This window comes from Puma concolor, chromosome C1 (genome assembly GCF_028749965.1).
Source record: "Puma concolor isolate L17-30 chromosome C1, mPumCon1.1.hap2, whole genome shotgun sequence".
Classification (NCBI taxonomy): domain Eukaryota; kingdom Metazoa; phylum Chordata; class Mammalia; order Carnivora; family Felidae; genus Puma; species Puma concolor.
The window spans coordinates 165885309-165902500 of record NC_141674.1 but is presented as its reverse complement, the minus strand read 5'-3'; the positions used below and the strand labels follow the sequence as shown (position 1 = coordinate 165902500).

Below are 17192 nucleotides of genomic sequence, written 5' to 3'. Positions count from 1 at the left end.
GGCTCTCCATTGTTCAGTCTCCCTTACATTGCTAGCAAGGCCTTCACGACCCACCGCCTCCCCACCTTGAACTTCGTTGCACCTCTGGCCCCTTCTTGCTCCTCCCAACCCAGCTTTAAGCCACCTGGGACCCACCATATTCTCTTTTGTCTCTGACTTCACATTGTCCCTTCTGCAGGGAGACCAGGTTAAGGCTCCCCCACCATTTGCTCTCACAGCTCCCTGCAGGAAGCATATTTTGTCTTGATTTCTTACCTGATATCTATCTTTCCCACAAGACTATAAACTCCTTGCAATGAGAAACCATGTCGGGTTGATCATGAGTGGCCAGCACAGAGCCTGCTCACACCCCCCCCCCCATCATTTATTCATTCAGTCAAAAATCCCTATTAAACACCATACGCCAGGCCCCAATGCAACGGGGAGCAAAATAAGCAAAAACCCTCTGTTTTTATATTCTGCTTGGGAGAACAAACGCCAAAACTAGCTAAACATAAAATGCATAGAATGTATGTATTTATAGGCTAGCATAAATGCGTAAGAGAAAATAAGGCAGGAAAGGAAAACAGAAGTGTCAGGTGCGCAAGGAGCTTTAAGTGGAGTGGCCAGGGAAGGCCTCCTGAAGACCGTGACGTTTGAACAAAGACCTAGAGGAGGGGAGGCGGTGAGACGTGCAGATACTGGGGAGGAACAGGCGGACTGGGGAAGGAGTGGGTGCAAAGGCCAGGACTGGTGTGCCCCAAGAGCATCCACAGGTCAGTGGGCTGGAGTGCAGAGAGCAAGGAAAGTAGAATGTGAGGTCAGAGCACGAGGACAGTGTGGGAAAGACATTAATCATGGGTATAGGATTGTTGCTTGTTGCTGCTACTACTTCCTATAAGCACTTTGGATTGGGAGACCCAGAGAAACCAGGCTGTGCCTTTTCTGCTTTAAAGACTATTTCAATGACCATTTTGATGATTTACAACATGGAACAAAGCTCCGCTATCGTAAGCCAGTTGAGTAAAAAGATACCAACCTAAGCACCCCCTGAGGGTCTTGAGCAAAATGCAGAAGGACCCTATGTGACATTAAGGGGCACCTGCCCCCAACTCGTGTTTTGGTTGGAGATTTATGCCTGGAGGCGAAAGAGCACGAAAGTTGGTAACTTCAGTTACCAAAGGGTTTGGGTTTAGAGTCCTCCCTTTACAGCAGAAGGCAGAGGAGTGTGTGATTATCTAATGATGACAATATAGAAAATAGTTGTGGTTTGAGTTCCAAGAATTCAGTTTTTGGAAGCCTTGTTCTTTGTCTTCTCCTCCTTTACTTAGCAATTAAGTAACTCATTTTATCAGGTGACACTCAGCACCATAAGGAATGAAATACCTAGTCACTCTGAGCCCAGGAAAGGAGTTTCAGACATTCCAGAAAGGGAATGGAAGGGGAAGAAATTCCTTTTTCGAAATACCTCTCCATGGCTGCAGACTGCAGGGTTCGTAACGTGTGGGGGTCATGGCAGTGCCTTCTGTGCAGGACACCTGGCCCAGCCGGCCGTGTGGAACGTCACTCAGCACGCCCGAGGGGCTCCCTCGCCGCCCGCGCTCCGCCAGCACAGCCTGCACACCAGCCTTCCTTCTCTCAACACTTGGCTGCCAGCCATCTGGCCCCCATGACCGGAGCCTCCCGAGCAAAAGGTACACAAGAAACGAGCTGAATGCATACCACGTCTTTTTCAAAACTGGCAAACTAGTCATGAGAACAGCCTTCCAAGCCTTAAGGCTTGGGTTCAGCTCTCTCGCAACAAAGAAAAACAAATCTCTGTGTTTGTCCAGAGTCTAGAACACATCCAAGCCCTCTGACTGCCGTAGCACACAGGACATGGCATGGAGAACATAAATGCACCAAAGAAACAGCACTATAGAGAAAGCTGTTGGTGCTCAAGAACTACGTAACAAGAAGGAAATGCGAAAAGACACGATATCCGTGAGGGAGGTGTTGATGCTTCTGTTCTGACCTAAGTAAGGCTCAGACAGGGTTTGTGAGGCAGACATTAGCTACTTCTCCACATAATGTTATGCCCTTAGCATATGATTGCAGTTCGGGGGGTCTTTCTTGCTTTTCTCTGATCTCCCCCTTTTGTCATTGTTCGTGAAAGTAGCTGAGCTTCAGGTTGGCCTGAAATCCCGTGGCACTTAGAGCTACATGATCAAAGTCTGTTGTAGGCATTTGGGCTGGTGCCAACAAAGTTCAGGTTGTGCTTCAAACAGGGCTTCGGGCACCTCTCAGCCACGGGCGAGGGGCTGACTGGGTTTGATCTCAAACTGTGCGTATTTGGGGAGTCTCAGGTCCCTTGTTGGTAAGCCCTGCTTGGCAGAGCTCTGCTTTAATTAACATGGCCCTCGGGTTGGTTCGATTTCCCATGTTTCAGCACCTCACTGGGTGTAACCTTATCTTTCCATTTCGTACGCATGATGGATCTGAAACGGCACAGGTGAAGTTTGTCTTTGACTTGACAGCTGGATTACTTCCAAGTTTCACAACTACAGAAGAAAAGTCCCAAATCCCAGCTCTTCTTATCATTTGGCATTTTATGGAGCAGCCGCAGTGGGTGAGATGTTAATATGGTTAGACACGCTTCCAGCAAAATGAACTTACCGCTTAAAAGTTTATGCATCTACCAAGTGTAAGTGTTAGAGGCAAGGGAAATAAATGAATGATAGATGTAGTTGGGGGTGACGGCGAGGCGTCTCTGAGAAGCTTGGAAAGAAGGCAAGTGATTGTCGCCAAGCATTAAGCTACTTAAATAAATGAATATAATTGAAGGAGACAACATGTTTCATTACCTTTCGGGAAGAGTGTTCAGATGAAAAAGGAGGACAGTGTCCTGAGGAGCACAAGTCCTGCAAGCCGCTTCTCTAGTCAGTTTGAGGCAATCTTTGGTAGATAGTCACACGCCCCTTTTCCTTTGGTTACATTTCCATTTCTCTCAACCCTTTTTTTTTTTTTTAAACCATGAAACCTCATCACCACCCCCAAACTTTGTTTGTTAAATCATGCTCATTAGCATACTGAGAAACTCATTTGCAAAACATACCTGCTCTGGGACTATAGCATGGCCCAAAACACAAGGAGAGGAATCACTCCGGTAGTCAGAGACTCTGTGTGTGTGTGTGTGTGTGTGTGTGTGTGTGTGTCTTGAAGTGTTATCTGTCCTTATCATGGTCCACATGGAGCATCTTCCGATACTATTCACTCTCCCTTTGCAGATTTCTAGATAATGACAGCTTCTCAGCTAGTGTGATACCAGGAGAGTGTTGTTAAGGGTAGGAGAAAAGGTATTTCTCTACCCTGGAAAGGGATATCCTTCACTACAGGTAGTCAACACCTTCACATATTCATCAGTTTCTCGTGAGTTAACGCGAGACCATGACCAGCTTTGAAAGATGTGGGTCCAGGTAATACCTTTGCCACTTACTAGATGTGTAGTTTTCGTCCTGGTTCTGTGGCTCGGTTTCTTCACTTGTATACTGGGGTTATGAAAATATTTTGGAATGGCTGTAAGTATTAAACAAGCCAACATATGCTTAGTGCCTGCCACAAATATATTTCATATTGTTTTGTTTCTATTATGATTCCTTATTTCAGAGATCAGCAGATGTCAACATGATTTTTATAACACACTAGAACTCTCTAAACAAGTTCCCCAAAAGGCTGTTGTTAACAAAATGTGCATTGTTTCTTTTATTCACCATTGCAGAGATATAGCCAAGCATTCAAAGCCGCCACTCACAAGTGGCTCTCATCTTGCAAAAGCCAAAGAGGTTTATAAATAGAGTCCCTACTTTAAGAATTTTACTTCCTGGGGGCACTTGGGTGGTTCAGTCAGTTAAGCATCCAACTTCAGCCTAGGTCATGATCTTGCCATTCTGAGTTCAAGGCCCACATCGGGCTCTGTGCTGACAGCTCAGAGCCTGGAGCCTGTTTCTGATTCTGTGTCTGCCTCTGTCTCTGCCCCTCCCCTTCTCATGCTCTGTCTCTCTCTCTCAAAAATAAATAAACAAAATCAGGAGACTATAGATGCTGGAGAGGATGTGGAGAAACGGGAACCCTCTTGCACTGTTGGTGGGAATGCACATTGGTGCAGCCAGTCTGGAAAACAGTGTGGAGCTTCCTCAAAAAATTAAAAATAGATCTACCCTATGACCCAGCAATAGCACTGCTAGGAATTTACCCAAGGGATGCAGGAGTGCTGATGCATAGGGGCACTTGTACCCCAATGTTTATAGCAGCACTCTCAACAATAGCCAAATTATGGAAAGAGCCTAAATGTCCATCAACTGATGAATGGATAAAGAAATTGTGGTTTATATACACAATGGAGTACTACGTGGCAATGAGAAAGAATGAAATATGGCCCTTTGTAGCAACGTGGATGGAACTGGAGAGTGTGATGCTAAGTGAAATAAGCCATACAGAGAAAGACAGATACCATATGTTTTCACTCTTATGTGGATCCTGAGAAACTTAACAGAAACCCATGCGGGAGGGGAAGGAAAAACAAAAAAGAGGTTAGAGTGGGAGAGAGCCAAAGCATAAGAGACTCTTAAAAACTGAGAACAAACTGAGGGTTGATGGGGGGTGGGAGGGAGGGGAGGGTGGGTGATGGGTATTGAGGAGGGCACCTTTTGGGGTGAGCACTGGGTGTTGTATGGAAACCAATTTGACAATAAACTTCATATATTGAAAAATAAATAAATACATTAATTAATTAATTTAAATAAATAAATAAACATAAAAATTTTTTTAAAAAGAATTTTACTTCTTTTTGTTGTGGGTCTGTGATTTTCCAGCCAGTGAAGGTCATAAGATAAGGGCATAGGTAAGGATTTGGCTAGTTAGGCTGTCACATCTTCTCTTTTACAAGACCAAATATTTGTGAGTGATGCTAAGCTGGGAACATAGAAAATCGGCTTCCTGGCCTTCCTTGGCCCTGCCAGCCACAAACATATAGTGGCATTTGAGCAAGTTGATGGTTTTTAATTTATTTGTTATACATTTAAAAATCTGTTGAAGCTTTTTCTTTATTGACATGCATTATGCTTTCTAATAAACAGACTCAGAAAGTGAAAAGTCGACATTTAAGTCTGACTTGGTGGCATTTAGCATACAAACGTTGGAAGGCCAGCAAAACAAATTTTCGGATGCAAGTCGTGTGCAATAGAAAGAAATGAGGAACCATGTATCAAGGATGGCCTATATACTCTCTTGCCACCCAGAAATTCTCTGCATCGCCGCTCTGGGTACAGAAGTGACCGGTGACTGTGACTGGTTACAACACTGATCCTATTTTCATGGGGTTCTTTTCTGTTTGGCTGACTTATAAGAGTTTCACCATCACCTGGTCCCATCATCATCACAGCCCCAACACCAGCAGGAAAGATGCTTTTCCTGCCAGGACCACTGCTGCTAGGAGAGCCAGATCTTTGGGCCCAGCGAAGACTCAGGACCCCATGGCATGGAATGTGAATCCTGAACAAAATATAGCTGTGTCTTGAACCAGGAGCCATATTCTTTGTACTTGCTTCATGCTGTGTCCGAGTAGCCACACCCAGCAGCTGCTACCAAATTTGTACACCTGTTGAAAGTTGTTAAGATTCCCTAAGACTATCACAGCACTAACTTCTGGAAACCAATGATAGCAGAGGAACAGTTGGGTGGAGGGTCTCCTGTGGGAGCTGACCTGGGAGGTGCTACAAAAGATTGGGTTTTTAGATTTCTAGAAGAAAAGGGGCAATCTGAAAACAGAACCAAAGAAGTCTCGCGTAGTGAAGGGAAATCACGGAGCTGGGGTTGGTAGACTGGAATCTAATCACACATTCAGAAAATATTGAGCTCTAGGTTTCTTCCATCTATGACTTTGGGTGACACCGTGTATCTAAGTCACAGCTTCCTCTTCTTGAAGGCGAGTTTAATAGCACCTCCTCTACTTCGCATGATACTGTTGAGGCAAAATGAGTGATGATATATACAAAAAGTGAAAGGATATCTATATATGTAAGACTTCTATCTTCTCTCCTAGACTCGGAGCTCTTAGGACACAGGGTCTTACATCTGTATACCCAGAAGGCACTTATATTAAATGATTGGATATACTAATTGTTGACTGTTGACCCCGAAACAGAATGTTGCCATTGGAGGTGTTGAGTAGAGCAGTAGTAGAAAGCAGGTCCCGGAAGGGAACACTAGCTTGGAGCATGCATGGGAGAAGTGGGCCCCTAAGAAGCTATTGCTGTGTGGGACTATAGAGAAAAGAAAGTTTAGATTGGGAGAGGGAATAGCCTAAAGGATTCCTGTCCAGGTCTTTATTCTGACAGAAACTTGTGGGAAAAGGTCCCAGCTCTCTGATGCTGTGAATGCCCGTCTGAGTGAAGCAGAAAAGTCAGGTGAAATCAGTTAGGGTGTTCTGCTCAGTGCGGCTGAGTGTGATGGATGGCTTGGTATGCTGTTTATCTGGTGCAGGTTGGTATTTCACCTCTGTTTTCATTAGACTGATGGTAAGGTAATAATTCTTTCCTCTGGCTGAAAAATCTGTCTTCAGCCATTTGTTGATCTTCTTGAACAGGCACTTCAGGTGCACAGAAGTCACCCTAAAGGAGATTTTGAATGAAAACTTAAATAATGCTGGTCGGCGTCCGTGGAGCTCTGGAGCAACACAGGCCATCTGTGAGACTTGCTGTGGTAGTTTGGCGCACAGAGTCCCATTTACTCAAAGAGAACCAGCCTTGGGGGTGCCTGGGTGGCTCAGTGGGTTAAGCGGCCAACTTCAGCTCAGGTCATGATCTCACGGCTCGTGAGTTCGAGCCCAGTGTCGGGCTCTGTGCTGACAGCTCAGAGCCTGGAGCCTGCTTCAGATTCTGTGTCTCCCTCTCTCTCTGCCCCTCCCCTGCTTGCTCTCTGTCTCCCTCTTTCTCTCAAAAAGAAATAAACATTAAAAGAGAGAGAGAGAGGGGCGCCTGGGTGGCGCAGTCGGTTAAGCGTCCGACTTCAGCCAGGTCACGATCTCGCGGTCCGTGAGTTCGAGCCCCGCGTCGGGCTCTGGGCTGATGGCTCAGAGCCTGGAGCCTGTTTCCGATTCTGTGTCTCCCTCTCTCTCTGCCCCTCCCCCGTTCATGCTCTGTCTCTCTCTGTCCCAAAAAAAATAAATAAACGTTGAAAAAAAAAAAAAAAAAAAAAAAAAGAGAGAGAGAGAAAGAGAGAGAGAAGCAGCCTAAAAAATGGACCAAGGTAACCACACCTCCAGGAAACAAAGAGCCAATGTCATACCTTTGTCTCGAAAATTTCAAGTTTATTTGCAAACTAACTGAAGGCAGGGCAATCTTCATGGGGTGTTTCCCCAAAGTTGTGTGTGGCAGTGGGAAGTGCCCCAGACAGGGATTCAGAAATCTACTCCCTGGTTCTCACTATGGGCAGATTTTTTCCTATCTCTAAGACTCAATTTCTTCATCTCTGAAACAAATAATAGTATATGCAGTGGTTTTAATTGAAAGCTCTTACCAAGATAACATAGCCTTTGGGTTTTCTCGAAGGCTAGTAGGAACACATTGGAAACAATGACAGAGGCTTGTGGCGTTAATGAGTTGCAGCTCTATGGCCCCTCCCTCTTTCCAACCACTTTGATGAGGAGCATAGAAAGCAAGAGAAAGATGTTAGCTCAGTTAGCATTGGTCAAGGAAGCCATCTTCCCACAACTGACAGGATAGGTCCTTCCAAGCAATGTTATGGGTTTGTGAGCTGAGGAGTAGGTGATCAGACCTCTACTCACAGAGTGCATGAAGTTGCTTTATCTGCAGGGACCAGCTGTAAAGTTTCATCCACTTAGTAGAGCATAGTCCAGCCATCAGGGGACATAGTCGGGATCTTGAACTACTTGTCTCCTCTTAGGTTTCCCATTCACAATGAGAGTCGCTTCCATCCCATCAACCTGTGGGGACAGCTCGTCCATCCTTTCTGTACCACAGGCTCCTTATCTTGACAAATTGTTCTTATTTAATATAACTAGGGTGAATGTATATCCTGATTTGTCTTTAACAGCCCTTTTTTGTGCCAGAATAAATATTATAACACTCTCATTAACTTTCAAAATGTTTGAGTTTGGAGAGAAAATTACATGACACCCCAAATACAACAGATTAATTTTTCTGTAGGAACCTTCTCCACCCCCAAGGAATGCCTCATGTATGTCACTAATATCCTCTCTGCCATTATCTTTGTTTATGACATGCAAATACATATAAATTGTTACTTTATAATTTTCACGTGGCAATCTGTATTCAGCAATATAATTTTCAAGGTACTCCTGACTGGATGGGGAGAGTCATTATGAAGAATTGTAATTACTACAATATAATGCTTCCAATGAGGAAGGATTTTCCCCCAAATCCTTTGGTGAAGATAAACTAATATAACTTCTGTGGCATGTCAATCAAATGTAAGCTGTAAGAATTATTAATAATTCTGAAATAACAATTCTAACTAAAGAATTATTTTTATTCACTCCCCCTTCAATTAAGCAATTAGTCAACAAATATTTGTGTAATGTTTCCTGGCTCTATTTCCTGGAAATACAAAAATGAAAGACAATCTCTGACCATAAGGAATTGATAGAAAAATGGGATAAAGAGACAAGCTCGTGAAGACAGTCTGGCTATGGTAGCACAGAACAGAAGGATCCAACTCAGCTTTAGGCCACATTATGGAGGTGCAGGATGCTGGTGAGGGATGGCTTCCAAGAGACATGGAGTGTCTCAAAGGGCGTGTAAGAGTTGGCCAAGGAAGAAAGATATGAAAAGTATTTTCTTCCAGATCTTTTTAAAAAGTTTTCAAAAGTTTATTTATTTTGAGAGAAAGAAGGAGAGAGGAGAGGAGGGGCAGAGAGAGAGGGAAAGAGAATCCCAAGGCTCTGAGCTGTCAGCAGGGAGCCCAACCCAGGGCCGTTTCCCACAAACCATGAGATCATGACCTGAGCCAAAACCAAGAGTTGGACGCTTAACCAACTGAGCCACCCAGGTGCCCCCAGATTGTTTCTAATATTAGGAAATAAAATAAGGAATAAAATTCAAAAATCAGGAAACATTTTTTTGCTCGCATACTGACGTCTTCCTGTTGATTCTAAAGGAAGCTCTTGTTACCAGCAGAGACTTCTGGTAGTCTGGAGGACTCAATGGTTGAATAAGCTTTCACAGTTAGAAGACCCTTAAGAAGCTAGAATTCTATGAAATCACCTTCCAGTACAAAGTTGTGATCCACATATGGAATTTCAAATTTTCCAGTAATCATATTACGAAAGCAAGAAGAAACAGGTGAAACTCATTTTGATAATATGTTGTATTTAACCCAATATATCCAGAGATATTATCTTATCATGTAATTCATTGAACTATTTTTGCAATCTCATTTCCACATTAACATTTCAAAATCCAGCATGTATTTTACACCTAGAACACATTTCAGTTCATAGTAGTCATACGTGAGGGCTAGTGGCTCTCGTATTGCACAGTGTGGTTTTATAACATCAGAGCTCACTGTGGTCACAAGTAAAAATGAACCCAAAGTGCCCTGACTTGGTTTATTCCTGAATATTAATTCTCTCACATATATGAGGAGCATATACTTCTTCAAGAAGGGATAAACAAAGATTCCACAAAGATCTGTGTTCTTTCCTAAGTATTCCCTTATATTTGACTACCAGCAGTTTATGGCAATAAGCCCTATACCTCAAAATATAAATGTTTTCATTGTGGGTACAAAGCATTTTGGGCTTCACAGGTTAATTATAGAGTCCACTGCCACAGGGGCCAGTTTGTGAGTATGATACAATTCAGAACCAATTATTCCATCACAAAAGATGTGCTCTAGGCAACCCTTCACGCATAACATCACTTATGGTAAGTGTTTTTCTTTCTGAAATAGTTGCATTGCTATCTGTATATGACTGACTACATTTTGTGGGCCAAGACAGAAGAACGATATCAGGATGAAAGTCCTGCTAATGAGTCCCCTTGGGAAGGCAGTGATCTCTGGATCTCCACTTCTGTACCTGTACAATGGCAGTCATAATTTGGGGCCCAAGGTCTTAGTACCATGAAGGTAGGAACAGATACCTCTTATCTTTCTTATTCTCAGTTTAGCACAGTGCTGATGTCAGAACAAATTTCTCCATCTCTAAAAGTGTCCGTGAGGGGCGCCTGGGTGGCTCAGTCGGTTAAGTGTCCAAATTTGGCTCAGGTCATGATCCCATGGTTTGTGGGTTCGAGCCCTGCATCAGGCTCTGTGCTGACAGCTCAGAGCCTGGAACCTGCTTTGGATTCTGTGTGTGTCTCTCTCTCTGCCCCTCTCCCACTTGTGTTCTCTCTCTCTCTCTCTCTCTCTCTCTGTCAAAAAAGAATAAAGACATTTAAAAAAAATTTAAAGTGTCTGTGAGATACAGAGTCATCCAGTGAGTCACTTTTTCTTAATTCTCTTTAATGGGTCACTCACAGTTTGTGACAAGAACATTACTAATTGCATACCCAGTGCCAGTGGCAGTGTGGAGTCATCGAGGAAATCACTGTTAGCTACAACCCGTATAAAAACGGATTATTCTCTAGAGAGGCCAAATGCCATTCTGAGAGAATGCGGGCCTGGTGCCTCAAAGTTCTTAGGCAGATGAGGTACACAGCCTGGGGCCCACTGTGTTAACTGCAGCCTTCTCAGCTGTGAAAAATGAGAACAGCAATCCTTCCTGCTCTAGAAGAGAGTTGTGCTTATTAATTAGTTTGTATTTCAAAGTGCTTCCCAACTGGCAAGTTTCACTATTGAATTAAGGAAAACTTCCTTTCATTTTATCCCCCGCCACATTAGGATGAAAAGAAACTGTGCTCACTGAGGCTGTGAGAAAATTGGAGGGGATTCAGGCAAAAAAGCTAACAAACCTGACTTCCAAAGGTAGTGGCTCATTTCCCCAACTGCAAGATGGCACCCATTAATGGAGCTTGGTAAATTAGGTATCTCAAAGGGCAACCGAATCTGCTTTCTGAAGAATTACATTCGTTTTAGATTTAATTTTTATGATCCCTTCAAGAAAAAAAAAAAAGAAAAAAAAAAAGAAAATGAGCCAAATCACACTGTGATGGTGGATTTGAAAATGGAAACTTCCCCTTCTTCCATACGAAGTGGTATAAACACTATCGTGTTTTCTTGACACTTGCTTGTATCCCAGCTTTTAGATCTTCAGATCACTTTGTCTTTCTAGTCTCTATGCTAGTTTATGCTAGAAATTATGCCCACCAGACTTCTCTTACTAAGTGTTCTATTGTCATCTGAAGATTAATTGTTCAAAAAAAGAGAGTTCGCTCCTACTCTCCTTGTGGGTAACTGTCCACTCACCTTTTTGTTTCCTTCCATCCTGTGGAAACGCAGCTGCCCAGCTGGGACTGTGCTTCCCAGTCTCCTTTGCATCTCGCTGGGGTCATGCGACAAGTTTTCACCAGTGGAAAATGAGGAGAAGGAGGGCTTCTAAGAACTGAATGTGCCTCTTCACTGTCTCGGAGGGCTGAAAATGATTCTGAGACGTAGACAGAAACCTGAATCCTTTAACCCACAGATAAGGAACATCTGCTTTGGATTATTATCTGAGTAAGAAACACTCTTCTGTTGTGTTAAGCCATTTTTTTTAAGTTTATTGTTACAACAACTAATGTAACCCTAACACATACACTGCCAAAGCGGACACTCTTCCCCAAATTTCCTATTATAGTTGTCTTTTGCATGTCTGCCAGACCACAAAATTTCTTTAGGACTTTGATGACACCCAGTATAGTTCAGAGCATATAAGGTATTTTAATAAATGCATGTGAAATGGGGGGAAAGAAAGAAGAAAGGAGGGAAGGAGGGAGGGTAGAAGGTAAGTAAGAAGAAAGGGAGACAGGAAGGGAAGGAGGAAGGAAAGAAGAAAGAAAGGAAAGGAGGGAGGGGGGAGGAAGGAAGGAAGGGAGACAGGGAGGGGGGAGGAGCGATTGAATCAATGTGGACGCATTTAAGGTGACTCACTTATTTTCCTTTAAGCTTTCCAGCTCAACATGCCCATCCCTCCCCCACCCTCCATTAAGTTGTAAAGCAGGGAAATATTTTTCTTTTCTTCATGGCCTTCCAAAGAATGGACACAGAACCACGAGAGAAATTGCTGGCCAGAGGAAAGCAATCCCTTAGAGAAAGCAATCCAACTATCATCACCCTAGAGAGCTGGGCCATCGCCAACATCTCCATCAGCAAGTTGGAAGAGTTGTCTGACTTCCCAACACAATAAAAATGGAGACATGAGCATCCAGAGCCCCAGCCAGCACAATTACATGAAGCCAAAGAACATTATCACTTCTGGGTTGCAGGATTTATGACCAACTGTGATGGAAAATAAAGACAGGGATACTTGCTTGAATTCATCATTCACAAAAGGCAATACGTTTTAATCATAGAGAAGTTGTATATATTATACTTTTTAAATGAAAACCCTAGCAAACAGAGCAGAAACAGATGCCAGCATCCTAGAGAAAAAAGAAACATGAAAAAGATTGCCAGTTTGCTCCTGTTTAGAAGATACGCAAGTGATATCCTTTATTGTTGAAAAACTTTTAAATGCACTGAGGCAAGCATTTCTATCGTGGTGGTTTCCTGGATTTGGGAAACTGTTTCTAAGGAGTAGGCTTGTATTAGGCATAGTGTCTGCTGATCTAGGAATCAAGTAATGAGGATAATATGCCACTTCGAGGAAGCCTGTGATTTCCATGTGCCATGAATATTACTTTCTTGCCAGTGCATCTGCCCTGAACTCCCCTGGAACCATGCTCTTTGCCCAGCAGAGCATTCTTAGGTATTATTACTGTTCTCAATGGTTGTCTCCACTCTAAGACGTATACCCACCCTATGAGTGAAGGCTCATGGTGTTCCCGGCCCAGGGCTGGCACATGATGAATACTTAGAAAATATCGAAGAGCTCTGATTAAGTTGTGATTTTATGTAATTAAAATTCTTCACACAGATGATCTGTTTTCACTGTTGGCAATGAAAAGGTAAACCAGTATGGTTTTAGAGTTCAGCTGTTTATCAGAACCAAAATTAGCCTCAGAACCACTGAAAGTTTAAAAAGACTGCTTGAGGAAGGAAGGAAGGGTCTACATAATCCTTCAAACACAAGATTCATTCTATCAATGCTTGGAATAGCTCCTCGAACCCTAAAAGTGAGTTTGTTTCCAGAACACCTGAAAAAGAGACCACATTTTTATGATGTTTGCTTTCCACAGTCAAGTTTACATTAGGGAGCTGTATTTTCCTTATATTTATTTTGAAATCATTTGAGTTTTCCAATGAAATAACATTCTCATTTTCTTCCCTCTTCCCAGATGAACACATTTATTGTTTTAATCATGAAGGGTTCTACATGGGACTGTGGTTGGTGGTTGGGATGCTCTGGAGTGGTGCACTTGGAAAAGAATGTGTTATTTGCATTTAAGAAAAATACTTAGTGGGCTGAATGTCTAGCCACTAAAATAACAGTTCATGAAAACCCAGTTATCCCAGATAGCCTTCCAAGAGTGGCAATCAGATTTCCTAGAGTCCAAGAAGAGGATGAGAACTGTGAGGAGGGGCAGACCAGAGGGACAAACTATATTTGGAAGCAAGAGTAGGTCAAGGAACTAAGGATTTGAAGTAGAGGAAAATAAAGGGGGAACACATGGGTCATCTCCTCTGTAGATATCCAGTTTGAACCTAATCTTAGTGGGAAGTAAAATCATTATCTCACATCTTGTGGCCACCTCAGAAATATGTTGGTAATTTCAGCCAGAGTCAACATTGAAAAATCACCAGCACCACTGACGGGCTGCACAGCACAACTATGGCCCAAACCTGCCCAAAAAGGTCCAGTGCCATTTATGCTCATGTAATGGGGCACCACGTTGAGACATCCACTCCTGGGCTACACATTCAACTCCTCTCTGGAGCAATAAAGAAATGGCAAAAGGTTACGCTCCTTTAGTTAATCTTCTAAGGTGACCATAGATTCAAAGATTTATTTTTTTTATTCAGTAATGACTTAGAGTTTAAGTATTTGTACATGCATATATAGGCCTATATATGCCTATATATAGGCCTATATATGCATATATATGTACCTGCATGATTATTATTTATATAAATGTGAATGAATTAAAGCATTCACAGAGGCAGAGGGAGAGGAAGAGAGTATCTTAAACAGGCTCCACACCCGGCACAGAGCCCAGTGTGGGGCTTAATCTCATGCCCATGAAATCATGACCTGAGCTGAAATCAAGAGTCGGATGCTGAACCAGCTGAGCCACACAGGTGCCCCTGAATTACAACACTCTAATCTTAGATGGTGGTGATGGTTGCACAACTCTGAAAATGCTAATGCCCCTTAAATTGTAATTTTATTTATTTTTTTTTTTTTAATTTTTTTTTTTTTTCAACGTTTATTTATTTTTGGGACAGTGAGAGACAGAGCATGAACGGGGGAGGGGCAGAGAGAGAGGGAGACACAGAATCGGAAACAGGCTCCAGGCTCTGAGCCATCAGCCCAGAGCCCGACGCGGGGCTCGAACTCCCGGACCGCGAGATCGTGACCTGGCTGAAGTCGGACGCTTAACCGACTGCGCCACCCAGGCGCCCCAAATTTTAAATGGATAAATTGGGGGCGCCTGGGTGGCGCAGTCGGTTAAGCGTCCGATTTCAGCCAGGTCACGATCTCACGGTCCGTGAGTTCGAGCCCCGCGTCGGGCTCTGGGCTGATGGCTCAGAGCCTGGAGCCTGTTTCCGATTCTGTGTCTCCCTCTCTCTCTGCCCCTCCCCCGTTCATGCTCTGTCTCTCTCTGTCCCAAAAATAAATAAACGTTGAAAAAAAAATAAATGGATAAATTGTATCTGTGAATTGCATCTCACTGAAGATGTTTTTTAAAATGAACATATTCATCCCTTTATTTTTCTACACATAAAAAATCATACACTGGGCTCTGTCATTATTATTAACTTCCTTCTATGCTTTCTTTTCTTTTTCTTTTTCTTTTCTTTTTTTTTCCACTTCTCGCAGTCTTGGTAATCCCAGGGTATATGCCAGGATCGGTAAATGCTGGCTGATGAATTATAGCTTTATTCCACTTTTAAAGCTGCCAGGCCAGGTCCATGCGATGGGGTCAGCCAGAAAAACTGTACCAAAGATGAAAGTGACCCAGAGTGGTGATCTACATGTGTGGCACTCCTGCCCACCAACCTTCCCACTTCTCATTGCTTCTAAGGGTGTGGATGTTTATTGTGGTCTCAGGCACCACCAGGTAAAGATGATGTTTTCAGTGATACCTTCTTCTTTTTTTTAATTTTTAAAATGTTTTTATTTATTTTTGAGACAGAGAGAGACAGAGCATGAGCAGGGGAGGGGCAGAGAGAGAGAGGGAGACACAGAATCCGAAAAAGTCTCCAGGCTCTGAGCCGTCAGCACAGGGCCAGATGTGGGGCCCGAACTCACGGACCGCGAGATCATGACCTGAGCTGAAGTCGGACGCCCAACCAACTGAGCCGCCCAGGCGCCCCAGTGATACCTTCTTCTAACATGCTATGATGTGGATTATGTGGATGAGATTGGTGGAAGTTGTTGAGAATGTCAAAACTGGTGGTGGTGTTTTTTATTGAAGCATAACTGAAATACAATATCATATTGGTTTTAGGTGTACAGCATATCGATTCAATGTTAATATATATTGTAAAATGGTCACCATAAAAGTCTAGTTTTGTGGTTATTTTAAAACCTGTCTTCAGAGTCAGTTCATATGCAATAATTCAGCTGTACACAGTCATGGGTGGTGTAATTGCTGTTGTAATTGTAGTTGTTGTTATAATAGATGATAAAATCTTAAAGGGTTATATTCCTCAGTTGCATAGGAGCTATTCATCTCTCTCTCTCTCTTTTTTTCTGATGGGTTGATAAATCAAGGAAAGCATAGAGCAATGCTTCTCAAACTTTTGTGGAAGATCTAATCTTACAAAATTTCCAACAGATGGGTAACTTTTATGAAACCAATAAAAATAAATTACCAGTAAAAAAACAAAGGCATACAAAATACATGCTCCCTTTTTAATATTAGGTTCAATAGACATTAAATTATATTTCATTAAATATCAAAACAAATATAGATTGAATTTTTTAAAAACTATATACATCGTTCATGGAAAACATCTGTAGAGGTAAATAATGGAGAAAATTTCTGTTACACTCATAATTTTGATGATTGTGCCATCGTAACACAAAATCACTAGTGGAATACATTCCCATATTAAACACCTATATTCACACTTTTAGCGGCCAATTTTTATATTAATATTTAATGTTAATGTAATGGATGAATTTGCCTCTTGCTTCTTAACTTACCTCATCTAGGTTAGATTGATGACAATGCTTTTCATAGGAGAAAATGTATATCAAAACTCTTTCTGTGTCTTCATAATACTTAAAATAGAGAAACCAGTCTTGCAGGGATGTATACATGGAAACAAGGACAAAACATGATATTCATTTTTAACTTTTTCCAAAATGAATTAGTGATACTCTATTTGTAAACTTTCTCAATTCTTTATCAGCAGTGAGTTCCAGCTATTTATTCTGTAAAATGAGTTACATTTAAGTTAACTTTTGAAGAAAGATAGGGATTCTGTCTTTATATACTTTGGGGTTATAGTTGGCAAATTAACTTTAGAATATCGTGTTTTAGACAGCCCTACTTCTCACCACATATGACTTACCTCACAAGTTCAATACTTTCTTAGAAAATTTTTTCTAATATTTATTTATTTTAGAGAGAGAGAGAGAGCACAAGCAGGGGAGAGGCAGAGAGAGAGGGAGACACAGAATCTGAAGCAGGCTCCAGGCTCTGAGCTGTCAGCAGAAATCAGATCTGAGCCAAAATCAGACGCTCAACTGACTGAGCCACCCAGGTGCCCCTCAAGTTCAATACTTTCTGATCTGGCCTATGTGCTGTTCAATGAAATGAGTTCATTGGCAAGTGCATTTGAATGTCAAGGCAATGCCAAATTGTTATACAAATTTGTACCCACTTACTCTCAATTTCTGTACATATCTCATTGTGGACCAGTAACAGTTGAGGGAGCAGCACTGA

The 17192-nt window shown here is 42.4% G+C and overlaps 1 long non-coding RNA gene across 1 annotated transcript; it reads left to right on the top strand.

Moving 5' to 3' along the window:
- Positions 1–9853: 9853 nt before the first annotated feature.
- LOC147578555 (uncharacterized) lies at positions 9854–13411 on the top strand. Its single transcript, XR_015255336.1, has 2 exons — positions 9854–11652; positions 12082–13411. It is a non-coding gene; the product is annotated as an uncharacterized LOC147578555 (long non-coding RNA).
- Positions 13412–17192: the final 3781 nt, after the last annotated feature.